This window comes from Dipteris shenzhenensis, chromosome 22, assembly GCF_047967505.1.
Source record: "Dipteris shenzhenensis isolate YYH24624 ecotype China chromosome 22, Dip_SZ_1.0, whole genome shotgun sequence".
NCBI lineage: Eukaryota > Viridiplantae > Streptophyta > Polypodiopsida > Gleicheniales > Dipteridaceae > Dipteris > Dipteris shenzhenensis.
Genome location: NC_141617.1, coordinates 37,836,475 through 37,864,077, shown reverse-complemented (window position 1 = coordinate 37,864,077; position 27,603 = coordinate 37,836,475). Strand labels below are relative to the sequence as shown.

Here is a 27,603-nt window from a genome sequence, read left to right as displayed (position 1 = left end):
ACGTGATGTCAGAGTCTGAGGTGAAAATGCGAGAGTTGCAATCAACACAATTGTACGAGGGTGCCAGGATGTCTAAACTACGTGCTTGTCTCTCAATCTTGAATCTACAAGTACAGTATGGGTGGTCGGATACAAGTGTCTCGGCCTTAATGAGGTTAGCCCTTGCATTAATTTGATTGACTCATTATTTGGATATTGTTTGTTTTGAGAATCATCATTTGGATAGTGTCTTTGTCATAGGTTGCTCCAAAAGATGTTGCCTACACCAAATACCATGCCCGCATCAAGAGATGAAGCGAAAAAGATGCTAACAATGGTGGGTATGGATTATGATACCATCCATGCTTGCCGTAATGATTGTATTCTCTTTCGTCGTGAGCATGGAGATTTGACTAGTTGTCCAAAGTGTGGGGAACAACGATATAGAGATGACTTGCAGGGTGAGAGGATACCGGTAAAGGTCTTAAGACACTTTCCCATCATTGCAAGAATACAACACATGTTTCGATGCAAATCCATAGCGGAGTTGATGACATGGCATGCATCTCATCGGTCCACTGATCACACATTGAGGATTCCCGCAGATTGTGCGGCTTGGAAGCACATAGATAATCAGTGGCCGGACTTTGCGAGAGAGCCACGCAACTTACATCTTGGGCTAGCCATGGACGGCGTGAATCCTTTCGGGTTACGCTCGACATCTTGGTCGACATGGCCCATAGTCGTGGTGAATTACAATATCCCACCATGGCTAACAATAAAAAAGGGACACCTCATGCTTGCACTACTTGTGCCAGGAAAGTACAAGGCAAGAAACATGGACGTGTACATGGCACCTTTGATAGAGGAGTTACAGATATTATGGAGAGGAGTGCAGGTCTTTGATATTTCCAGAGCTCCTAGGCATACCAATGATATTTCCGTCAGGGGTATCTTGATGTGGACCATGCATGACTACCCAGGATATGGAGAGTGCGCAGGTACGTGGTTATGTCTTTACATGTACAATGAGGGATTATGCTTTTTTTACTCTCTTTTGCACGCATGTCTTGTACTAACATATTTATGCATGCGTGCAGGGCTTGTTACAAGTGGGCACCATGCTTGTCCTGTTTGTGGACCCGCTCTGAAATCGCTTGCACGCTACTCCAAACACATGAGGAAAAATGTTTATGAAGGTCATGCTCGATACCTTCCGCTCGACCATCTCGCACGTGGAGGTCAGCTTGATCCACCACCATCATATTTGAAAGCAAGTGATTGGATTCAAGCTTGGAGGGAGAATGGAGAGGAACCTCCTCCTGGTATGAAGAGGCTATCGATCTTTCACGAGCTTCCTTATTGGGGTCAGTTACAAATCAATCATCTCTTGGATCCCATGCATATCTTTAAGAATGTGGGGGCTACCATTTGGGCACACTTGGTTGGTTCCAAGGACTCGAGAGGAGTGCGAGAAGACTTGCGTGCTATGAATAGGATGTCTCGTTTGTGGCCCCAAGTGCATGCTTCAGGAAAAGTTGTCCTCCCGAAAGCAACGTGGATCCTCTCTACGAGGGAGGAGGCAGCGATCAAGGCAGACATTGCCTCTTTTCAAACACCGACAGGGTACATGCGTTGCTTGAAAGGAGCATTTTCAAAGGACAATAAGCTTAGTGGCCTCAAGTCCCATGATTGGCACAAGGTCTTACAGGTATTCTAAGTAGAATTAGTGTATCGATAATAGTGATGCATTAGCGTAATTATTATTATGTTATATTGTTGACATGATTTCATTGTTGCTTTGATAGTTCATCCTTCCAATTACAATAAAAGGGTGCTTACAAGAAGATGTTAGAAATGCTATATTCAAGATCTGTGGTATTGTGAGGTATGCTTACTATCAATTCGCATTGTGTATTTTCTTCATGGACATGTGAAATAGGTGGATATCTCAAATATCTTACATATGCATGGACATGTGAAATAGGTGGATATCTCAAAAAGAGATCTCTATATCGAGCATCGAGAAGGCTAGGGTGGAATCCATCGAAGCCGTATGCTTGCTTGAGAAGCACTTTCCCTCAAGCATTATGACAACTCAAGTCCACTTGCTTGTGCACATAGTTGATGAGGTGGCTATAGCAGGTACCGTTCATAATCGATGGATGTTTTTTCTCGAGCGGTTTATGAAAACTTTAAAGGGGTTTGTAAGACAAAGAGCAAGACCAGAAGCAAGCATGGCAGAGGGATGGCTTGTGCAAGAGTCATTAGTATATATCACAGAGTTTCTTGCATCCACGGATCCTGATATGCCGCAAGCTTGGCACAACAAGGATGATGATCGCATCATTGGCGAGGTCCCCCAAGGAAAAGGGATTGAAAGAAAGATGAGCGAAGAGCAAATGGAGAAATTCAATAAGTTTTGTATCCTCAATAGCCCTGAGATGCAGAAGTGGATTGAGAGATATGAAGTGGCCAAAGCAGAAAGAATAAATGCAAGGACGAGATTCAGAGTAATGTACAGGCGATCACAACCATATCCACGAGATCTGGCTCTTCTCCCTACTCACATGTCACTTGATTGGCTACAACTAGCTATACGTAAAGCCGAACGTGATGGAGAGACAATAAACGAGCGCGAGCGGGAGTTATCATCTGGATGTATGGTGCATGTAAGTTTCTTATCTCTTGATGTATTAAGTAATTATTTGTGGCAATATATGCTATAAAATAGGTGCATCTTCATTGTTTTAATGATGCTCTTTTACAGTACAAAAAGTACAGTGCATTATGGTCATATGGACGACATTTTCGCATAGAATGCATCGATTCAAAGAGAGTCACGTATGATTGTGGAGTCATGGCTAACTTCACACAAGATAGCCGAGCAAGTACTTCGGATACCAATCTTCTCTCCTCACAGTTGGATTATTGTGGAACCATACGCGACATCTATGAAATTGATTTCAGACGATTTACTATTTTCATTCTTGATGTAAAATGGTTTAGAACTACTTACAACGGTCCCCATGCAACTGTGAGAAAAGATGGTAGCGGTCTCTTTGCAATAGACTCCACCAAACATTGGACCGATGAAAGTGATACTTTTGTTCTTCCCGAGCACTGTGAGCAGGTGCATACTAATGATTTAATTAGTCGAAGCTTTCATTTTTTAAGTCCATTGATATATATATAATTGACGACATTTGGCACGTGATTTTTCATCTTCAATATAGGTGGTTTTTCATCCGGATCGTTCTGATCCAAGATGGTGGTACGTGATCCAAGTTGCACCACGAAGTAAGCAGATTTTTGAAGATCGAGATGTGGATATGGAGATGCCACTACCAAATCCGGATCCAATTGATGAATCTAGCGAAGAAGATGTAGATCACCATATGAGGCAAGAGGAAGATGCGCATAATGACATCGCACGGGAGGAGGATGGAGATCACGATATTGACGAGGAAGACAACAATCGTCAAGATCAATCACCACACTTAAGCTTAATTGAAGAAGATGATCAAATACTTTTAGGTGAACGTACGATGCTAGAGTACGATGATGATATAGGAGATCAACTCGGTATAGAGTTGGAGATAGACTTGCTTGGCGCCTTAGACTTGGCTCAAGATGAAACAGTTGATGTAAATGCTCTTATTTAATTTGATTTTTCTCATCTCAAACTTGGACATGAATATATGAGCTTCAAAGGCTTGATGTACATGCTCTCATTTTTTAATTCTCTATGAGCTCAAACATGTATGAAAATTTAAAAAATTTTGTCATTGGAAGAAAATAAATTTTAAGGCTTTAAAAAAAAAAAAACCTCTCTGTAAAACGTCGCTATAATTTAGTGTCTCAGTGTCGCTATATAGCGACCTTTAAAAGTCACTATATAGCGACTTTTACTAACGTCGCTATATAGCGACTTTTAAAAGTCGCTATATAGCGACTTTTACTAACGTCGCTATATAGCGACGCTTATTAAAAGTCGCTATATAGCGACGATTTACGACACCCGATTTTTATACCGACGATTAACGCTAAGCGGGCGCTAATCGTCGGTACGTAAACGTCGCAATAGGATGCGTGTGTAGTAGTGGAAGTCAAACAATCTTGCAGCCTTTTGAAAATAAAAAGATGATCTTATTCGGAGATATGTCCCAATTGCCTCCAGTATGTAAATGCAAGGTGCAAGAAAATGAATTTTGTAGAAAATGCTATATTGGAAACTCGAGTTTCTAGACAATTGCAACCTTTTCATTCCTTCACACATCAATGCGTCACCTAGAAGATCCAACATACATAGAATTCTTAAACATAATCAGGATAAGACAACCAATGGTAGAAGACTAGATTCAGTATTACCTAGGTAATTTAATCATAAGTGATAGTGAAGCAAACGATTTCATTGACAAGGACACAACTATACTGTGCACCCATCAAAAAGACACACAATACTATAATGAGGTCATACTATATAAGAAATTCAATGAGCATCAAATTAAAGGTGTCATTGTGACATCCAATGCAGATCAAATCTTAGAATTATAAAAATGGATCCAGATTTTCACTCCATACAACAAATAGCAATAGGAGCGAAAGTGATGATCACAGATAATATAGATCTCACAATCGGAGCTACAAATGGCACTATTGCAAGTGTCATATCACTAGAAATAGATAATAACACAAACAACATTTTAAAAATTCATGCCAAGATCCTATCAACAAATGAAAAAATCACACTAAGATGATCAAAACATAAACAAAAGGTATTAAACTCAATATGGTATCACAAAACAACTTTTCCAATCACACTAGCATATGTAATTATGGGACACAAGTCACAAGGATGCACACTCAAAGGACAGGCTCTTGTAGTAATACAAAAATCATTTGCACAGGGCCTAACATATGCCATGCTTTCACGTGTCACCACTCAAAACAACTTAAGAATCTTAAATAAAATCAATCCATCTGACTTCATTCCAATGCTTCCATAAACTTAAAAAAATAAGTAATCAATAGAAAATCCTTTTATTAAATATTCATCAATATAAGAAAAAAGAAACTTTTGATATACAAACTAATATGCAGGATCTATCAAATACTTTTTTGAAGAACAGCCAACAATAAAATATGGCAACATCAGATGAGGTACATTTTCAATATTACGCATTGTAGTATTTCTTCACATTAGTTTATATTAAAATTTATAATAGGTTACAGCTAGTTCGCAGATATTTAATCAATTTAAAAGTAAGGCCCGATTGGCTCAACAAGATCAAGAAAAATCAGCAAAAAGAACAAAGGGACAAAATTATTTCTTGTATACAGCTCAAATGCGTCTAGCAAACATGGCTGGAAAGGAACCAAATGAATACATTTATGGATGGAGCACACTGCAAGACCTTAGGAATTTCATGGATAACAATCAACATGAAGTACAACAATGGAAGGCAGAACGTGGAGACAAAGAAATGAGAGCTAACGGTTAGTAAAAAATTTTAATTTATAAAAAATTATTAATCTTTACATCTTTAAAAAAAAACATATGCATAATATCAATTCAAACATAATGCAGGTCTAACTAAGTACATAATTCAAAAAATCACAAAAGAGGATGATATCATTACTCCAATGATGTTGAGAACAGAAGCACAAGCAATAATAGATAAGCACTCAAAAGGAATTTCAGCTTATTGCCTTGAACTTCTACACTTTGGCTACAATGTAAGCTTAGCCGAACTCCTCAAAATAGATAGTAAGACTGGAAATGTCATACTAGTGGAGTTCAATAACATGTTTCAAATAGATGATTAAAAAAATGCAAAAGAGTTGCCATTTACCATAGAAGGTATGACTTCCATTATTGATTTGAATTTTGCAAAAGAAGCCTATGGTGAACATTTTGAGTTTTTCCCAACTCCACCAAAGAACAATATATTTCAGCACCCTATAGGTACATTCTTGACTCCATATCTTAGAATACATACAAACTTCATTTTCTAGCACACATAAAAAAACTCATCATACTTTATTTTGCTATTTCAAATAGGAAATCACGAAGAAGACAAAGAAAAAGAAACAAAAGGACCATATTACGTATATTCTATTCTATGTATTGCTATAGAAAAACGATATATTGGACAAATTGGTAATCTTGAAAAATGGATAGCACAACACCAAACCAAACATCCATTAAAAATGAAACATGATGTTAACAGGTACAAACCGTTCCACTTGAACTTCAAAACAGAATTCCTAGCTACTACAAACTTAAAATGCAAAGCAAATACACTCGAAGAGAAATTCATAAGAGAACTCAACACAACTGACTCGGCATATGGCTACGATAACCTCAGTGGAAATCCAGCATCTACAAAAAAAATTTACTTTCTAAAAAATAGAGACATGATCTAGTATATTTAAGTAGAAGCCCATTTTCAATACATGAAAAGGACTTCCTATTTCAAACTATAGTTAAGTCATACTCTTGAATGACTATTAATTCACATCATATATTACTCAATTCTTTCCATTTTCAAAGCATTACAACTTTTTTTTCAAAACACATAAAATAATTTATGTATGAACTATTATTAATTCATGCTTTTTAAAACGTCATGTTTTTAGTGACATATAACTCCATTTATAAAAACTCTTAACAAAAATAATTTTAAGTATACTAGATAAATTTTCATGTATTGTTAGTCTTATAATAATATTGTAGTGTATTTCAAATATTTCTACTATTATAGTGCTCTTCTTGATATCATAATTAATACTTCTCAAATTGCAATTTTACATAAATCTAAGTTATAAATTCACTGTAAAAATTAAGACAAAATGGAAAATATTATTAAAAGTTTTTTAAGAAATAGCACTAAATTCATATATATATATTCTAGCTCAATACAGCTACCTGCTTCGATCTAGTTGTGTTTCTATCTTTCTCTATAGTATTCCCACCACCTTTAGCCTTCTCTCATGTGGTCTTGCCTTCTTTTTTCTCGATAAGGCATTTTAAAACTTTGTTCTTATGCTTTTCTTGTTCTTCGCTTTTTTGTTATTTGAATTTTTAAATAAAATTTCTCATGTAGGGTCTTCTTTATTTATTTGCATATGAATAGGTATGTCATGCCATAGATCATCCAATACATTATAATGAGGGTAATTCATGGTCTCTAGCCTCACATTTATGTCGATGAGTCTTAGTTAGGTCATTAAGTTAATGACTCAACTTCCATCTGCACAAGCTTAGGTAGCACAGACATGATTAGTTGGAGGTTATCTCGCACAGCATTCCAGTTTCACTATCCTTTAGCTGTCATCTGACATAGATTCCTCTTAGTTAGAAATCATCTACTCCTACAAAAGGATGTTGACCATTGCCATTTCCATTGTGAAGAGGATGATGGGGGCTTTTGTAATAAAAATGATTCCACTTTGCCCTTAGTTTAACCATACACACCGTGTTGGTAACCGTCACTAACGGTAATGCCGACTATATAAGTACCAATGTAATTCTTTGCTAATAGAGAAACATTTCTATACTGAAACTTAATTTAGGAGGACATTCACCCAGCCTCTAATTATCAAGGATATGTTTGAAACGCATAATCGCCGCCTCAATATTTTAAATGGATCAGCTCAAAGTTCTATCATCGTGAAGAAGCTAGCTTGTAGAATTGAATTTTTACAAAAGATGAACTTGATGAAGAAGCTACCATCGAGTGCATCTTGAATGTAGAAGTGAAACTCTACAAATGCCAGTCTTACCTCCAAAGCTTTTCTATGCATACAAGCTTGATACAAAATCACCTATTTAACACAGTCTCTGCAAACAGTTCTTGAAGGACAACTTTTTCTGTCATGACTCCGTGCAAACATCTAATCGGTTTCTGTAGGCAGGCAAGCGTCAGCTAAACGATGCGCTGTCATCCCTCCATCTATTGTAAAAACGGCGCCTGTGGTGTAGGAGGAGCATGGCAAACACAGGAACGCCACTGCCGCTGCAATCTCCTCCGCCTCGCCCAGGCGCCTCATCGGTATACTTGCTTGCATCAGGTTCTGAACCTCCGCTGGGAAATCCTGCCGTCAATTGATCAGAGGCGTTTAGGCAAACACACATCCAAGAAGATATTAATTAGACGTATGGATCGAGAATTGAGATCCTATGAGAAATAACCTTGCTGAGCATGTCCGTGCAGATATATCCTGGAGCGACTGCGTTAACTCGAATATGGTCTTTCGCCCACTCAACGCTAGGCTCCTCGTAAGTTGATTTAAGGCTCCTGCATGCACAACCAAGGAATGAAAAAAAAAAAACCGTGGAGAAATTAAAAGAATAGCAGCCCAGCGGCGCCCGTACGCATAGAAACTGTGCGTGAACCTTTTGTTGCACAATAGGCAGCAGCATAAGGACTGAATGCCACAGAGCCTGCAATGGAGGAGATGAAGACGATGCTTCCTTCAGCAGATGCCTTAAGGAGTGGATGTGCAAGCCTGCTGAGGTGGAATCCGGAGTCGAAATTTGTACGCATTAACAACGATAGTTCCTCCGGCGAGACATCGACAGTGGGATTCAACCTAAGAATGGCTGCGTTGTTCACCTGCGATGGTCATGACTGACAGACGATTGAGCGAGCTAATTTGCACAGTGCCGGGAATATAATAGAAACGATATCACTGTTGTGTGATTTACGCACCAGGATGTTGAGCTTTCCGCCGAAATGCTCAGAAACCGCGCTGATATGACGCTGGCAAGACTCAAAAGACGAAACATCACAGACGGAGCCACGGACGCGCAGGCCGGCATCCCTCCACTCCTGCAAACGGTTGTTGAGATCGTGCTCCGAGCGGGAGCAAGCGTAAACCGAAGCGCCGAGCCGTGCGAGCTGCTCAGTGATGGCTTTTCTGCAAGAGTCGATCGAATAATTCTAATTATAAGCAACTGGCGATCGGATGAAACAAATTAAGGAGAGAGCACGAGAATTACCCGATGCCTCTAGTGGCGCCTGTGACGAGGGCGGTTTTGCCATGCAGGCTCCATGGAGATGGAGGCGAGGGCGCAGAGGATGCCATAGCTACGAAAGTCGAAGAAATTGTAGCTCTTAACTGCAAAAAAAGTCTACTAGATAAGAGCTAGTAAAGTTATGAACTCAACGTCTTATAGAAGCACTTTTTATGGACCATATCTGAAACCACCCTCCCGTCCTCCCTCACTTTCTCGCCTCTATGTTACCTGATTTATTATACGAGTAACATGACCCGTGTATGACGGGCTAGCGACCCGCTCCACTGGGTCTCAAGATGCTAAAATGTCTGAAACCAGAAATCTACAATAGACACACAAACATCCCTAAAGGGAAAAGTCTGCGGCCATGTACTATATGGAAAAGGCCTGGGCCGACCATGTACTCATCTGCCACGTCCAAAAAAAATTTCTCTATGACATAGTACTTCAAAAATATCACATCCAAAAGTGCAATCACATGTCTGAACATGCAATAGCTACATCAAACAACTGATTGATATATCCAAATACACAGCCACAAATAAATTCATAACTGAACATACAAAATCTACAACAGACACACAAACATCCCTAAGGGAAAAGTCTGGGACCATGTACTGCAGGGAAAAGCCTGCGACGTTCGCCACATCCACCGCGGCTATGAAAATACAACGGGGTACCAACAATCATATCTGGGCCAGCATCACACAGAAAGATAATTTGGAAACTATAATTATTGAGCTGGCAATCTAGGATAGCGTAATATCCCAAATGGACTCGTCCATCCAAACGATTGTGGGCATGGAGATTCATTAGAAACCTTGAATCAGGAACAGTCCTAAAAGACAAAAAATAGCATGTTTTCCCACTCAAATAAAAACTTCTGTTTTAACAAAAATAAAAAAACAAACAATGTACACGGTTCTTACCCAAGGTAGCTCTCCAGCTCAAGCAAATTGAACAACAGTTGCGCGCTCTCCAGAGATCCCCAGTGTTTGATGCTTAGATATGTGAAAATGCCACGCATTGATGGCCATGACTAAATACCAGTGTCGCCAAGTACAGCCCCCAAAACAGACAATGTTTGGCCCTGTGACTTATTGATTGTCATGCCAAATGCTAATTAGATAGGAAATTGCCGTCTCCTCATGTCGAATGGAAGTTTAAGGTTGGTCGAAATGAATGTTATCCTTCGAATAAACGTTCTATCACCAGCATTGGTACCAATAATGATTTCAGCTTCTAACACTTTCGTGTGAAACTCTTTCGAGTAACCTGACCCGTCTACGACAGGCTAGAGACCCGCTCCACTGGGTTTGATCAAGATGCTAAAATGTCTGAAACCAACAACATATTCTAACCAAAAAAAATGTCTATGACATAGTACTTCAAAATATTACATCCGAAAGTAAAACCAGAGAACTCATTGATATGTCCAAATACACATCCGCATACAACGTCATAACTGAACATACAAAATCTACAATAGACACACAAACATCCCTAAAGGGAAAAGTCTGCGGCCATGTACTATAGGGAAAAGCTTGCGTCAACCATGTACTCCACATCCGCCATGTCCAAAAAAAAATTCTGTATGACAGAGTACTTCAAAATATCACATCCAAAAGTGCAGTCACATGTCTGAACATGCAATAGCTACATCAAAGAACTGATTGATATATCCAAATACACACCCGCAAATAAAGTCATAACTGAACATACAAAATCTACAATAGACACACAAACATCCCTAAGGGAAAAGTCTACGGCCATGTACTGCACGGAAAAGCTTGTGACGGCCATTCACTCCATGTCCACCGCGTCTGCCGCATCCACCACAGCTACGAACATACAACGCAGTACCAGCAATCATATCTGGACCAACATCACATAGAAAGATAATTGAGGAACTATAATTATTGAGCCATAAAGCTTTTATACATGTATGTTGGTAAAACCCAACTCATTCTTTAGAGTACTTACTCAGACGCAAAGGGCTGTCAACAATGCTCACATAGGTGTACGTGTAGTCCCCATTTTGCCCTCGATAGAAAATTTGTGTCCCCACACATTCATAGTATCCTAGCCAGCGAATAGTGATGGTCTGTGGTCCATCATCCCTATGAAGCCAGCAAGCCAGGACAGCGTAATATCCCAAATGGACTCGTCCATCTAAAGGATTGTGGATGTGGAGATTCATTAGAAACCTTGGATCAGGAATAGTCCTAAAAGACAAACAATAGCATGTTTTCCCACTCACATATAATCAAAAAAAAAACCTTTTGTTTTAGCAAAAAAATAAAGCAACAAACAATGTACACCATTCTTACCCAAGGTAGCTCTAGTCCAGCTCAAGCAAATCCAACAACAGTTGTGCACTCTCCAGAGATCCCCAGCCCGCAGGATCTGCGATTTTCTAAAAGTGAGTGACTATACCATCAAACGTGTCAACATAAAACATGGTTGTCAAGCAACTATGTACCTTGCACTTGCACTCCTGTCGTCTCCTCATGTCGAATGGAAGTTTAAGGTTGGTTGGAATGAATGTTATCCTTCGAATAAACATTATATCACCAGCATTGGTAACAATAATGATTTCAGCTTCTAACACTTTCGTGTGAAACTCTTTCGAGTAACCTGACCCGTCTACGACAGGCTAGCGACCCGCTCCGCTGGGTCTCAAGATGCTAAAATGTCTGAAACCAGCAACATATTCTAACCAAAAAAAATGTCTATGACATAGTACTTCAAAATATTACATCCGAAAGTGAAACCAGAGAACTCATTGATATGTCCAAATACACATCCGCATACAAAATCATAACTGAACATACAAAATCTACAATAGACACACAAACATCCCTAAAGGGAAAAGTCTGCCACCATGTACTATAGGGAAAAGCCTGTGCCGGCCATGTACTCCACATCCGCCACATCCAAAAAAAAAAATCTCTATGACAGAGTACTTCAAAAATATCACATCGAAAAGTGCAGTCACATGTCTGAACATGCAATAGCTACATCAAAGAATTGATTGATATATCCAAATACATAGCTGCAAAATAAAGTCATAATTGAACATACAAAATCTACAATACACACACAAACATCCCTAAGGGAAAAGTCTGCGGCCATGTACTGCAGGGAAAAGCCTGCGACGGCCATTCACTCTACGTCCACCACGTCCGCCGTGTCCACCACGGCTACGAACATACAACGGAGTACCAACAATCATATCTGGACCAGCATCACATAGAAAGATAATTTAGGAGCTATAATTATTGAGCCATAAAACTTTTATACATGTATGTTGGTAAAACCCAACTCATTCTTTAGAGTACTTACTCAGACGCAAAGGGCTGTCAACAACGCTGACAAAGGCATACGTGTAGTCCCCATTTTGCCCTCGATAGAAAATTCGTGTCCGCACACATTCATAGTATCCCAGCCAGCGAACAGTGATGGTTTGTGGTCCATCATCCCTATGAAGCCGGCAAGCTAGGACAGCGTAAGATCCCAAATGGACTCATCCATCCAAAGGATTGTGGACGTGGAGATTCATTAGAAACCTTGAATCAGGAATAGTCCTAAAAGACAAACAATAGCATGTTTTCCCACTCAAATATAATCCAAAAAAACTTTTGTTTTAACAAAAATAAAGCATTAAACAATGTACACAGTTCTTACCCAAGGTAGCTCTCTAGCTCAAGCAAATCCAACAACAGTTGCACGCTCTCCAGAGATCCCCAGCCCGCAGGATCTACAATTTTCTAAAAAGTGAGTGACTATACTATTAAACGTGTCAACATAAAACGTGGTTGTCAAGCAACTATGTACCTTGCACCTGTGCTCTTGTTTCGGTGACAAACGTGAACTACCTAGACATCCTATCACATTGCAAAAAAAGAATGCACATGTCAATCTACATATACTGGAAAAAAACAATAGGCTTTGAAGAGAAAATAGCCTGTAGTGTATTGCAAACCCATAACTCAAATGAAAAATGAAATCCAAACATTATCAAGGACAAAGTCATGAAATATTACGTCTCACTTCATCTTTGTATAAATAGCCAACATTCCCAAAGACCTATGATAGTTGGAATATTGAAAGAACTTAAAAAAAGCTATACAAAGATTACCGAAATGAAGATTTTCCACCAAGAAAGTCTGAGGAGGGCTTGAAAGAGCAATGTCATACTCCTAGGCTCTTACTCTTGCCAATTGCAAAACTTCCTTGTACACAACATTTGTGGTAGAAGTATTATCCATCTCCTCACCCCTGGAATCAGACGCACTCTGCGAAATGAAAACCTTAAGAGCGTTTGATGCTCGGATATGTGAAAATGCCACATATAATTGGCCATGATTGAATACCGGTGTCGCGAAGTACAGCCCCAAAACTAACAATGTTTGGCCCTTTGACTTATTGATTGTCATGCCAAATGCCAATCGGATAGGAAATTGCAATCTCCTCATGTCGAATGGAAGTTTAAGGTTGGTCAGAATGAATGTTATCCTTGGAATAACCATTCTATCACCAGCATTGTTACCAGTAATGATTTCAGCTTCTAACACTTTTGTGTGAAACTCTTTGCATATCAACCGTGTCCCATTGCACAAACCCTAGCGAGGATTCAAATTATGCAACAAAATTATAGGAGCATTCCTTTTCAAAACCTACCGATGCGGGGGATATCCACCACCAAGATCAAGACTGTTCAAATACTCGACTGCAAACAAAAAGGAATCTCCCCCTAAGTTGTCCACTGAGTCTGCACTTAGGTACTCCCTTTCCTCACCAGGCATTGCCTTGAATGCCATAGCATTAATTGCATCAACCTTGATGTTTCGAGGTGCAAGAATAGCGTGCTCTCGAAAGTATGGTGCACAGTCCAAAACAGTTGCAAGCCCTCGATACACCCATCCAATGAGGCCTTCCATGGACTTTGTCTCTAAAAGTATATGCGATGGAATCACAACAGTATCTTCTTTTGTACATCTATTTATCCCATTGCTAATGTCCAGAACCCATTGCATTAACTCTTGCTCAGCACAATTATCACCATTCTGAAGGACCCGCATATTCTGCATCAACTTCAATACTATAGTGCGACCCCAAATCCTTGAGTGGCATAAGGTAGCATTGACAATGTCCTCTCATCCTGCCTTTGGAAGAACTGGCAAGACTTGCCTTAAATCCCCCCCCAACAATACCACCTTCCCACCAAAGTTGCTCATTGGACATGATATCTCGTAAAGTTCTATCTAGTGCCTCGAAAGCAAACCGGTGAGTCATGGGTGCCTCATCCCATATTATCAGCCTAGCCATCTTCAAAACATCTGCGAGTTGACTATTAACCTTAATATTGCAACTACTAGTACCATCCAGCTCCAACAGTATCTTGAATCGTGAGTGTGCCGTGCGTCCATTGGCTAGTAGCAATGCAACAATCCCAGAAGATGCACATGCCAAAGTGATGAGCCCCTCCCCACGCAATCGAGAGAGCAAGCAATTGTAGAGAAAGGTCTTGCCAGACCCTCCTATACCATCGAGGAAAAAGACCTCACCACCATCTCCATAGACCCTTGCCAAAATCCGATCGAATGCAGCACATTGACAGTGATTCAAGGACATTTCCATTTGCTAGGCAGTCTGTGCTTCTTTCACACAATCAAACATTCTTTCTTCTTGCAATAAGCCATTTCCAGCTTCTAACAAAGATATGTTCTATCTACAACAGGCATTCCGTCAAACTCAGCCAACCTTCACCCATGTTGTTGAAGAATGTGCTCCAAGTGCAATACAGACTTCTTTATTGCTAGTTCACGACGACCAATTAAATTCCCCATACTTGATTCCAATATATTAAAAAAATCATCCGAAAGATCAAGGGAAAATTTTTCCCACAAAAGTCGAGGAGACGTTAGCTCACAAAAAACCAATATTGTGACAAATAGGTGTCTCAGTTGTGCACTATTTTGATAAAACACAGCCTCTTGCATACACACAAACCATTCATCATCACTCTCCAACAATCCCCATGCTATGCATGCTGCCTTGAAAGTAGGGTACACTTGGCTGTCAAAAGTACGTAGGTCATGATCAAAGGACTTGCATCCCGTGCACACATTAAGAAGCATATGCATGAAGTAGAGCTCACCAGCTGAGGGGGAAATATTGTACATCCGACCTATGGTATTCCCCTTTTGTCTTCTAGTCCACCGCTTACTGGTTTTGTTCCAAACCAACTTGTTTGGCAAGTCACCATATAACAAGTTGCTTGCATCATATTGCAACTGATTATAAGTGAACCATTTTGTGAGGGTGGTCTTTTGATTTTGTTCCCTACCTACAACATTTTGCAAATCATCATCATCTCGAAAGATGACATTATTGCACATCGGAAGATGAACCTGCAATCTTTGCACATCGGGTTTTTCATCGTGCGTGGCATACTCATAAATCTGCCAACATGCTTCTGATGCTGACACGTAACGTGCATCTAAGTAACTACTAATCTCATCAATGCCACCGTCAACTATGTTGTGCAAATGCCCTTGCTCTCCTGCATTATTTAGCTGCATCTTGATAATGGCTCTGTCATGACCTTTGTACACATATTTATACAAATACTTAACTGCAGTGATTGTGGAGCATATTTCAACATTTATGTGTGCCTTGTACTTCATAGAGAGGAAAGGATTAAATGGCACAATCCAACGATTATCAATCACACCCCCTTTCACTTGTATCTTTCTACCATCATCACGATGCATGTAAACTAGATAGCCATCGTTGCCAATAGTAGTCGTCTGTGAGAATCCACGTGGATAATGACGAATGCATTTTCCATCAACCATGCAAGCTGCAGATGGATTTAGTGCACCACACGGACCATGGACATTACATTGCCCAATAATATCATGCAATTCCGGGAACATAGCCTTATCTGGCAACTCCGCACACACTAATCGGTCATAGTGACTGATCTCCACGGGTTTGAAACCACTTTCTAATATCAACAATATGTGTGAGTGTGGCAGACCTCTCTTTTGAAACTCTATGACACTCACATATCCAGCCACCTTCCCAACCAAATTATGTTTTGTAATTGACTGCATCATGTCCTTATGCTTTTGGAAAAACACACGGGCTATCAAATCTGGACAGTCTTGCGAAGTTTGCCCTGGCAACAATGCTATAGATATTTCAAGCCATTTGGGATTACAGGTGAATGTTATGAATAAATCAGGTTTGCCCCTTTTTCTGACAATTGCCATAGCATCTTGGTATAGCTGGCAGATATACCGAGGCCCTCCCATAAAAGAAGAAGGCAACACCACCCTACGCCCTGCAGCATTGCCAAGCACAGTACGTGTCCCATCAGTTGTATTCACCATGTCCATCAACCCTTGATAGACTTCAGTGCATAGGGAAGCTTGGTTGTTTCGTATCCACACCAACCTGGACTCTTCCATGCTACTGTAGGCATCAACCATGTATTGCTGCAGCAATCTACCCCCATGCAAAAGACATGCATTTGTATCATATCTCACTTGCAAACGATATTTGTAGTATTGTCTCTGGGTGACACAACTCTGTCCACGTATCTCGTGCAATGGTGTGTGATTAGGAACATCACTATATGGGATATATGGATGCCAACCATCTTCCCCCCGAGGGAACAAAAGAACATACATGAGAGGCATGTATGATCGGTGCAAATTAGATATTCTACGCACAAACCCATTGTGGCTAAAAATCCGAATGTCCAAATTTCCAATATCGAAGTCATCCCCTTATGCTGGCATGATTGCAACAACCTCGCTAGCCATAGGAGCTAAGTACTGCCTTGAGGTGGAGCGGCTCTCACAAATAACCATCCTCAGGTTTGTATGTGGATTTGTTCTTAGCACTTGCCCAATAGCCATCAATGCACTGGCATATGGATTGCACTTGTGCATCATCCTCTGTAACAACTCCAAAATGCCTGGATCCAAACCAGGCATCCCATGTAAACAGTGTTCTAGTTCATGATCAATGTCATACACGTACAACTATGCAAAACGTGGCATCTCTTGCCTAGCCTCATCGGGCAACAAATTTCCAACCCAATGATACACACTACCATGGACCCGAAAGTTTTGTATACCCCCATTCCCATGGAATATTTGATCAACATGGGCTCCCAATGAAACAAATGCCATGGCACTATTATAAGCCCTAATGTTTTTCTTAAACAGTCTGCTTCTAGCATCATGTCCGTGCAGTAGAACTCTCAAAATCTCTGGTGGTTCTTCTAACAGCAACAATGACACACGACCAACTTTGCAACAATGCTTGCCCACAACTTGATGCATATGCATTCGCGTCTCTTGTTTCCACAGTTGAGCCTGGCAAAAGCTGCATGTATGATCCATGGATCCGAGTGCATGAACAGAAGGAGCATTGAAGACCAGTGGATACAAAGATGGATGCTCTACATTTTCCCTTAACGGAAAAGTATGCAAGATAGAGAGGCTCCCCCCCGCACCCAAAATCACAGCCCTATTGTGAACAACATGCCTTCAGGCTCTTAAATGAGTAGCATCCCTGGTTGCATCCATTTGAGTAGTTGTACATACTACTGGAGTAGGTTCATGCTCATTACATACTATTGGTGAAGTATGGAGGTCCATTGTATTTTCAACAGTGCATGCTACATTATTGTGCCCATGCATTTGATTCTGTTCTCTGCATAGGCCAACTTCTACATCCATAGATTCCATTGCCACCCTCACGCTTCTAGAAACTTGTGTTCTCGACCTTGTTCTTTGTATAGCATAAACCGACGGGCCACCCGCATTGAATCCATTTGAGTAGTTGTATCTATTACTGGATCATGTTCATGCTCATTATCTACAGTTGGTAAAGTATTGACGTCCATTGTATTTTCAGCAATGCAGGCTACATTACTCTGCCCATACATTTGGTCCTGTTGTCTGCGAAGGCCGTCTTCTACATCCATAGATTCCACAGCCACCCTCACGCTTCTAACTCCTTGTGTTTTTGACCTTGTTCTTTGTATAGCATAACTACGACGGGCCGCCCGCATTGAATCCATTTGAGTAGGTGTCCCTATCACTGAAGCATGTTGATGCACTCTACCTACTGTTACTGAAGTATTGAGGTCCATTGTATTTTCAACCACAATGCACGCTACATTACTGCATCCATGTATCTGATTATGTTGACTGCAAACTCCTACTTCTACACCCATAGATTCCACAACCACCCTCATGCTTCTAGCACCTTGTGTTTTAGACCTTGTTCTTTGTATAGCATAAGCACGACGGGCCGCCCGCATTGAATCCAACAATCTTCTATTTGTCTTGCCATCTTTTGTATCCACTCAACCAACTACATAAATATCTATTCCTCAAAGGGAAAAATAGCTTAATCAAATAACTTATGCATCATCCCTAACCATGACAAAATTGATGGATCTCAACAAATGTGCCCTAGGCAGAAAATAATTTAGAAAAGCAAGAAGCAAGGTTAATTAGCAAAGCCATCCCTTTCCCATCTATCTAAAATTGAGAGCGGGCCATCTATGCATTGAACTCATAGTGTCCCATGAGCTCATGCGGAAATAGAGAAGGAGCTTATGCTCATGCGGAAAAAGAGAATGAGAGAAGCATAAGCTTCTCTCATTCTCTATTTCCGCATAAGCTTATGCGGAAACTTGCGCATAAGCTCATGCTCATGCATGAGCATAAGCATGTAATATTGCTTATGCTTAAGCATAAGATCATGCTTATGCTCATGTGGAAAAAGAGAAGGAGCTTATGCTCATGCGGAAATAGAGAAGGAGCTTATGTGGAAAGAGAGAAGGAGCTTATGCGGAAACCTACGCATAAGCTCATGCTCATGCATGAGCATAAGCTCATGCTTATGCTCATGCGGAAATAGAGAAGGAGCTTATGCTCATGCGGAAAAAGAGAAGGAGCTTATGCGGAAAAACAGAATGAGAGAAGCATAAGCTTCTCTCATTCCCTATTTCTGCATAAGCTTATGCGGAAATGTGCGCATAAGCTCATGCTCATGCATGAGCATAAGCTCATGCTTATGCTCATGCAGAAAAAGAGAAGAAGCTTATGCTCATGCGGAAAAAGAGAAGGAGCTTATGTGAAAAAAGAGAATGAGAGAAGCATAAGCGGAACTCATTCTCTATTTCTGCATAAGCTTATGCGGAAAGTTACGCATAAGCTCATGCTCATGCATGAGCATAAGCTCATGCTTATGCTCATGCGGAAATAGAGAAGGAGCTTATGCTCATGCAGAAAAAGAGAAGGAGCTTATGCGGAAAAAGAGAATGAGAGATGAGCTTATGCGCAAGTTTCCGCATAAGCTCCTTCTCTTTTTCCGCATGATCATAAGCTCCTTCTCTATTTCCGCATGAGCATAAGCATGAGCATATGCTTATGCTTATGCTTAAGCATAAGCATAAGCATAAGCTCATGCTTAAGCATAAGCATAAGCTCATGCTTAAGCATAAGCATAAGCATAAGCTCATGCTTATGCTCATGCATGAGCAAGAGCTTATGCGTAAGTTTCCGCATAAGCTCCTTCTCTCTTTCCGCATAAGCTCCTTCTCTATTTCCGCATGAGCATAAGCTCCTTCTCTTTTTCCGCATGAGCATAAGCATGAACTTATGCTTATGCTTAAGCATAAGCATAAGCTCATGCTTATGCTCATGCATGAGCATGAGCTTATGCGCAAGTTTCCGCATAAGCTTATGTGGAAATAGAGAATGAGAGAAGCTTCCGCATAAGCTCTTTCTCTTTTTCCGCATGAGCTCCTTCTCTATTTCCGCATGAGCATAAGCATGAGCTTATGCTTATACTTATGCTTAAGCATAAGCATAAGCATAAGCTCATGCTTGAGCATGAGCTTATGCGTAAGTTTCCGCATAAGCTCTTTCTCTTTTTCCGCATGAGCATAAGCTCCTTCTCTATTTCCGCATAAGCATAAGCTCTTTCTCTTTTTAAGCATAAGCATAAGCTCATGCTTATGGTCATGCATGAGCATGAGCTTAAGCTTAAGTTTCCGCATAAGCTTATGTGGAAATAGAGAATGAGAGAAGCTTATGCTTCTCTCATTCTCTTTTTCCGTATAAGCTCCTTCTCTTTTTCCGCATGAGCATAAGCTCCTTCTCTATTTCCGCATGAGCATAAGCATGAGCTTATGCTTATGCTTAAGCATAAGCATCAGCATAAGCTCATGCTTATGCTCATGCATGAGCATGAGCTTATGCGCAAGTTTCCGCATAAGCTCCTTCTCTTTTTCCGCATGAGCATAAGCATGAGCTCATGCTTATGCTTATGCTTAAGCATAAGCATAAGCATAAGCATAAGCTCATGCTTATGCTCATGCATGAGCATAAGCATAAGCATAAGCATAAGCTCATGCTTATGCTCATGCATGAGCATGAGCTTATGCGTAAGTTTCCGCATAAGCTGTTTCTCTTTTTTCACATAAGCTCTTTCTCTTTCTCTTTTGCGAGAGCATATGCGGAAACATGAGCATAAGCTCATGCTCACCCATGAGCATAAGTATAAGCTGATGCGGAAAAAGAGAAGGAGCTTATGCGGAAATAGAGAATGAGTTTCCGCATAAGCTTCTCTCCTTCTCTTTTTCTGCATAAGCTCCTTCTCTTTTTCCGCATGAGCATAAGCATGCGGAAACTCATTCTCTATTTTATGCATAAGCTCCTTCTCTATTTCCGATGCCTATGCTTAAGCATAAGCTCATGCTTATGCTCATGCATGTGCATGAGCTTATGCTTAAGTTTCCGCATAAGCTCATGCTTATGCGTGAGCTTATGCGGAAATAGAGAATGAGAGAAGCATAAGCTCATTCTCTATTTCTGCATAAGCTCATTCTCTATTTCCCACTCTATTTCCCCCTTCTCTCATTTCCCCCTTCTCTCCTTCTCTATTTTCCCTCATCTCTTTCCCCTTCTCTATTTCCCCCTTCTCTCATTCTCTATTTCCTCATTCTCATTCTTTTCTTTCCTTTATATCTTCTTTCCCTCTTATCTTTCCCTCTTCTTTCCCTCTTTCCCTTCCCTCTTCTTTCCTTTCCCTCTTCTTTCTTCTTGCCTATGCCTATGCCTATGAGAATGCTCATGTTTGTTTTTTGTTTTCTGTTTTCGTGTTTGTGTCTATGTTAGACATGGGATCACATCGCTCATCCGACGAGTACGGACAGCCTCGCAGGAGGAGAGCTCACGATCTATATGCTCCAGAGGACTTTGATTCCTCTCAGGCGACTACCCCGAGGACTACCCCTGGTCCGACTCCTCTCGGTCCTAGCACTGTGACTACCCCTGGTCCGACCCCTCTTCCACGTAGCACTGCGACTACCCCTCAGGGGACTCCTTTGCTAGCTGCGCATGGCTTTGTCGAGACTCCCGACGAGTTTGTAGCGCAGATGAGTGATGAGGAGGCAGCGAGATTCTTCTCTCTGCTCTCTCAGAGGACCTCCGCAATTCCTTCCCCTACACCGATGGGTGGACGTACTGCCCAGCCATCCCCTCGCACCCCTTCGACCGCGGGATCATCACCTGCGCATGCCTCCCGCAAGGGAAGGAAGAGTAGGATGGGCGGCTCATGTTGTGCTGACTCAGGAGATGTAGACGAGTCAGCACACTCACGCTCCTTTAGGTCTCCACTTGGTCCGGAGACACAGTATCAGTCAGGTCCCTTTCCCTCTCCTACTCCCACAGTTACTCCTCAATCCAGAAGCGGTCGCGCAGCTCCCACTCCTTCAGACTCTGCTACCGTCAGTCCCCCTTACTCATCAGGGGATCTCTCCTATCAAATCACATCTGCCGGAGAGATAATAGAAGACAAAAAGGGCAAAGCAGTGATGGCCGCCATGAGGAGGTTGATGAGTCATCACTTCAAGAGCGGCATAAATATCGATTGGCGATATCAAGATGCCCAAAAGAAGCAGGCGGTGATCGATGAGTTAAAACAAAGATATCCTAATCCGCCAAATGTGGAGTTTAATAACAATTATATGCTCGAGCGGATGGGTTTGGTCCTAAAGCATCGCAGATCAACCTTGCGTACTTCCATTACAAAGGGGTTGGCTAAACCCAGCTGGGCAGACAAAGCTGATTGGAAGTACTTCAAGAAGCAACATAGGGACCATCCCGAAATGTTTGAGGGTCAGAGGAGGGCTGCGAAGAGACGGCTGGACATCGTAGGTACTTCGCACTTTGGTGCAGGCGGACGGTATGCGTTCGAGGCAACCGTGGTAAGTCTACTTCTTCCCATTTAATGTATTGTTCTATTTGTTTTACTTACATATTACATGCACTTTAGCTAACTCTAACTCTCGTAAATTGGATCCACAGCAAGCTGCGATGGGTCGTCTTCCTACGGATGTAGAGACGCGGCCCGCATTTCGGATAGGAGCAAAGCCGTGGTTCATTGAGCAAGAGGCAATGGGAGCGACAATCGATTGGGCTGAGGTGGCTGCTCGCACGGTATAAGTTTACTCCTACTTGTAATCTCACTTTTTAATTTAAGTTCCAATCTAATTTTCGATTTATATGGTTCACTCTTAGGGTCAAAGCTCAAGCGTCCCATCATCAGAGACGAGCGATCAATAGGGGCAAGGATCGGACGCAGGTCCCGAGGACGAGGGAGAAGATGCAGGTGTCGGGGACGAGGGAGAAGATGCAGGTGTCGAGGACCAAGGAACAAGCCAACAAGACGATTCGGATTCGGATTCGGCTTCGGATGAGTAGTGGTAGTAGCATTTTGTATATCCGCTCGTTAGAGCAATTTTGTATCGCCCTTTCACAGGGTAATTTTGTTACAAACACAGTTGTATATGTATATGCATTTCTTCCTCATCGTTCACAAGAACAATTTTGTATCACCCTGCAAGCAAGGGAAATTTTGTTATAAAAAACTTTCTTTTGTAATTACAAAAAAAAAAAAAGGATTAGTGGGGCTAAACAGGGCCAAAAGGAAGCCCTGTTTAGCCCCACTAATCCTTTTTTTAAACTTCTGTTAATCATCGCTATATAGCGACGTTTACCAGTGTCGCTATATAGCGACGATTATCAGTGTCGCTATATAGCGATGTTTGTCATCGTCGCTATATAGCGACGATTTACAGCGTCGCTATATAGCGACGGTTTATAGCGACGCTCCTTTTTCGACGATTTTAACGACTTTTATAGCGACCTTTGCGCCCGTGAAAAAAAAAAAAATTAATGTAAAAAGCGTCGGTATTTCCGTCGGAAAATGGCCTATGCCTTGTAGTGCCCCCTTGTAAGTCGTTTCATTATATTAGCAGTGTGACATTCGCAGCTAGACTTAAAACGCTTTGAAGGCAACTTGGGACCGTGATTTGCTCCATGGGTTGAAGTCTCGGCCCTTGCAAAAACTTGATTTATCACATGAAGGCTATCTGGCTCAGGAAAAGATGACAACACAATGTCAGAAATTGCATAGCCCTCCACCCTTACAGCTCGCTTTATTGCCCGAATGCTTTGTCGCCCATGGAAGCCCGACTCCCCAAGATTTGGAACAATGGTAGAAGCCATTTCTGGAGCTGCATCCATAATAAAATACAAAAACCTTTTCAAGTATGTATTGGCTCAATTGTATAATTGGATCACATAGATTCCATGGAACAAACATGAGCAAAAATCAATTGGCATAGGAGGTAGATACCCAAAGATTGTAGCCCATCTCCTCTCAGCAAAGAATTTGGAATCAAGTTGGATGGATTGAGATATTTGTGAATGAGCTCTTGCCAAGCACTCATGCAAATATTTTTCGATTCAAAGGCGGTAAGTTGCTTAGAGTGACCAAGGATATGGTGGTAGGAAGTAGAAATCATAGGACATGTTAAAAGGAGAAATCGACATGGAAGGCACATGGCCCTAGCGTCTATTTCAAAAATCAAATCCCCCTAACCTCCCCTTGCCATGGATTAGCCTCCTCTACCCAACCCTAAATCTGAGACCTTAGTCCTATGATCATCACCAAGCAATCTTACTGTCTACTCATGAAGGTGTATCCAACCACATCATGGACTTATTTCACTTCTTTCCACCATTATATTTTGCTCTATGTGTGTGTGTGTGTGTGTGTATGTGTGTGTAGCCCCATCTATCATCCAATCGCCTCACCTCTCGAGCTTAATTCTCATGGCTATAAAGCACATGACGTGAAACACACTTAATCCTTTACTCTCCTTGAGAAGCAAGGCTAACTTCTGAAAGAGGTTAGATTAGATCACTTAGGGAAGAGGATGCTGGCTTATCTGTAGACATACTGCCAGCTCGATGCTCCTAAGAAAAATACAAATACCTTTAATGATTACTGGTCCAAACACATCATGACCTTGTCTTATTTCACTTCTAGCCTACCATTATATTTTTTCGTCCCCTCTCTCTCTCTCTCTCTCTCTCTCTCTCTCTCTCTCTCTCTCTCTCTCTCTCTCGGTGTAGCCCCACCTATCATCCAATCACCTCACATCTCAAGCTTAGTTCTCATGGCTATAGTCCACATGACATGAAACATATTTGATGCTTTACTCTCATTGAGAAGCAAGGCTAGCTTCTCAAAACGAAGGTTAGATTAGATCACTTAGGGTACAGGGTGCAAGCTTATCTCTAGACATATTGCCTCGGGGGGGTCACTATGTATAAACCCTCTATATCACGTGTATTCAAGGCCTATATTTAAAGTCCCTTATCTGTAAAAAAATTCATTAATAAGATGTACCCCTTTTCTATACAAATCTGCAAATTTTTTTCAAAACTATTTTAAATAGTCCCTTATGTATATTTATTTCTGTAAATTTTAGAAATAAAAAAAATCCTTCTGTTGAACTCACGTGATAGGGTTACATATGATGAGTGACCCCCCCGAGCATATTGCCAGGTCATCAAGATGCTCCTATGAAAGATACAATCACATTTAATGATTACTGGTCCAACCACATCATGGCCTTGTCTTATTTCACTTGTGCCCTACCATTATATTCTTTCGTCCCCTCTCTCTCTCTCTCTCTCTCTCTCTCTCTCTCTCTCTCTGTGTAGCCCCACCTATCATCCAATCGCCTCACGTCTCGAGCTTAGTTCTCATGGCTATAGTCCACATGACATGAAACATATTTGATGCTTTACTCTCATTGAGAAGCAAGGCTAGCTTCTCAAAATGAAGGTTAGATTAGATCACTTAGGGTAGAGGGTGCAAGCTTATCTCTAGACATATTGCCAGGTCATCAAGATGCTCCTAGGAAAGATATAATTACATTTTAATGATTACTGATATCCAATCACCTCACCTCTAGAGGTTACTTCTCATGGCTATAATGCACATGACATGAAACATACATAATCCTTTACTCTCCTTGAGAGGTTGATTAGATCATTTAGGGTCCAACCACATCATCGCCTTGTCTCTAACTAATACACTAACTTAATTCACTTCTGTCCATCAATATATTTTCCCTCTCTCTCTCTCTCCCTCTCTCTCTCTCTCTCGCCTCTATTATCTTTTAGTTCTTCCGTGTCAATAATATAATCATCTAGAAACTATAAGATCATAATGGTTTGGATGATTTTAAAAATGTAGCTTACATTTAATGATTACTGGTCCAAACACATCATGGCCTTGTCTTATTTCACTTCTGGCCTACCATTATATTTTTTCATCCCCTCTCTCTCTCTCTCTCTCTCTCTCGGTGTAGCCCCACCTATCATCCAATCGCCTCACGTCTCAAGCTTAGTTCTCATGGCTATAGTCCACATGACATGAAACATATTTGATGATTTACTCTCATTGAAAAGCAAGTCTAGCTTCTCAAAATGAAGGTTAGATTAGATCACTTAGGGTAGAGGGTGCAAGCTTATCTCTAGACATATTGCCAGGTCATCAAGATGCTCCTACGAAAGATACAATCACATTTAATGATTACTGGTACAACCACATCATGGCCTTGTCTTATTTCACTTCTGCCCTACCATTATATTCTTTCATCCGGCCCCTCTCTCTCTCTCTCTCTCTCTCTCTCTCTCTCTCTCTATGTAGCCCCACCTATCATCCAATCGCCTCACGTCTCGAGCTTAGTTCTCATGGCTATAGTCCACATGACATGAAACATATTTGATGCTTTACTCTCATTGAGAAGCAAGGCTAGCTTCTCAAAACGAAGGTTAGATTAGATCACTTAGGATAGAGGGTGCAAGCTTATCTCTAGACATATTGCCAAGTCATCAAGATGCTCCTAGGGAAGATACAATTACATTTAATGATTACTGATATCCAATCGCCTCACCTCTGGAGGCTTACTTCTCATGGCTATAATGCACATGACATGAAACATACATAATCCTTTACTCTCCTCGAGAGGTTGATTAGATCACTTAGGGTCCAACCACATCATTGCCTTGTCTCTAACTAATACACTAACTTAATTCACTTCTGTCCATGAATATATTTTCCCTCTCTCTCTCTCTCCCTCTGTCTCTCTCTCTCACCTCTATTATCTTTTAGTTCTTCCGTCTCAATAATATAATCATCTAGAAACTATAAGATCATAATGGTTTGGATGATTTTAAAAATGTAGCTTACATTTAATGATTACTGGTCCAACCACATCATCGCCTCCATTATCTTTTAGTTCTTCCGTCTCAATAATATAATCATCTACAAACTTAATTCATTTCTGTCCACCATTATATTTTCCCCCTCTCTCTCTGTCTCCCTCTCTCTCTCTCTCTCTCACCTCTCCTAAGAGATATGCATAGACAAAGTAGGCATTGAGGTATGAGACTCTACACACAGAGCAGCACAGCAAGGTCCACAATAGAAGAGATCATGCTGAGCCAATAGAAAAGGATTGTAGAAAAGGCTGGTAGTTTAGCATGCAACTGTGTTGTAGGTTGGGCTATTGTAGGTTGGTAGAGAGAGAGAGAGAGAGAGAGAGAGAGAGAGAGAGAGATGTACCATGTTTTTGAAAAAACATGGTTCTTAGTTCAGTTTTCCCCTCCCAAGAATCTAAGCATCCACAAATTATAAGATCAAAATGGTTTCAATGAATGTAGCTTGTCTCAAACGATGCAAACTCGCACACACACACACAATGTGTCCTAAGGAAGCAAAGAATTCATGAATTATCAGATCGGAATGGTTTCAATGATTTTGAAAATGTAGCTTGTCTTAAACGATGCAAACACACACACACACACACACAACGTGTCCTAAGGAGCAAAGAATTCCAAATAGAAAGCAAAGTCAATTGAAAAGCAAGGCTAGCTTCTCAAAATGAAGGTTAGATTAGATCACTTAGGGTAGACAGTGCAAGCTTATCTCTAGACATATTGCCAGGTCATCAAGATGCCCCTACGAAAGATACAATTACATTTAATGATTACTCGTCCAACCCCATCATCGCCTTGTCTCTAACTAATACACTAACTTAATTCACTTCTGTCCACCATTATATTTTCCCTCTCTCTCTCTCTCCCTCTCTCTTTCTCTCTCTCGCCTCCATTATCTTTTAGTTCTTCCATCTC

The 27,603-nt window shown here is 40.9% G+C and overlaps 1 pseudogene across 1 annotated transcript in view; it reads right to left on the bottom strand.

Moving 5' to 3' along the window:
- Positions 1 to 7,579: 7,579 nt before the first annotated feature.
- The window catches only part of LOC147888077 (tropinone reductase homolog At5g06060-like), a 28,218-nt pseudogene continuing 8,194 nt past the window's right edge, over positions 7,580 to 27,603 (bottom strand). The window contains exons 2-6 of the transcript XR_015543139.1: positions 8,987 to 9,132; positions 8,697 to 8,904; positions 8,381 to 8,600; positions 8,177 to 8,282; positions 7,580 to 8,079 (exon numbers count right to left, since the gene is read on the bottom strand). The product of XR_015543139.1 is annotated as a tropinone reductase homolog At5g06060-like (transcript). The remainder of the gene's footprint in view (positions 8,080 to 8,176; positions 8,283 to 8,380; positions 8,601 to 8,696; positions 8,905 to 8,986; positions 9,133 to 27,603) is intronic.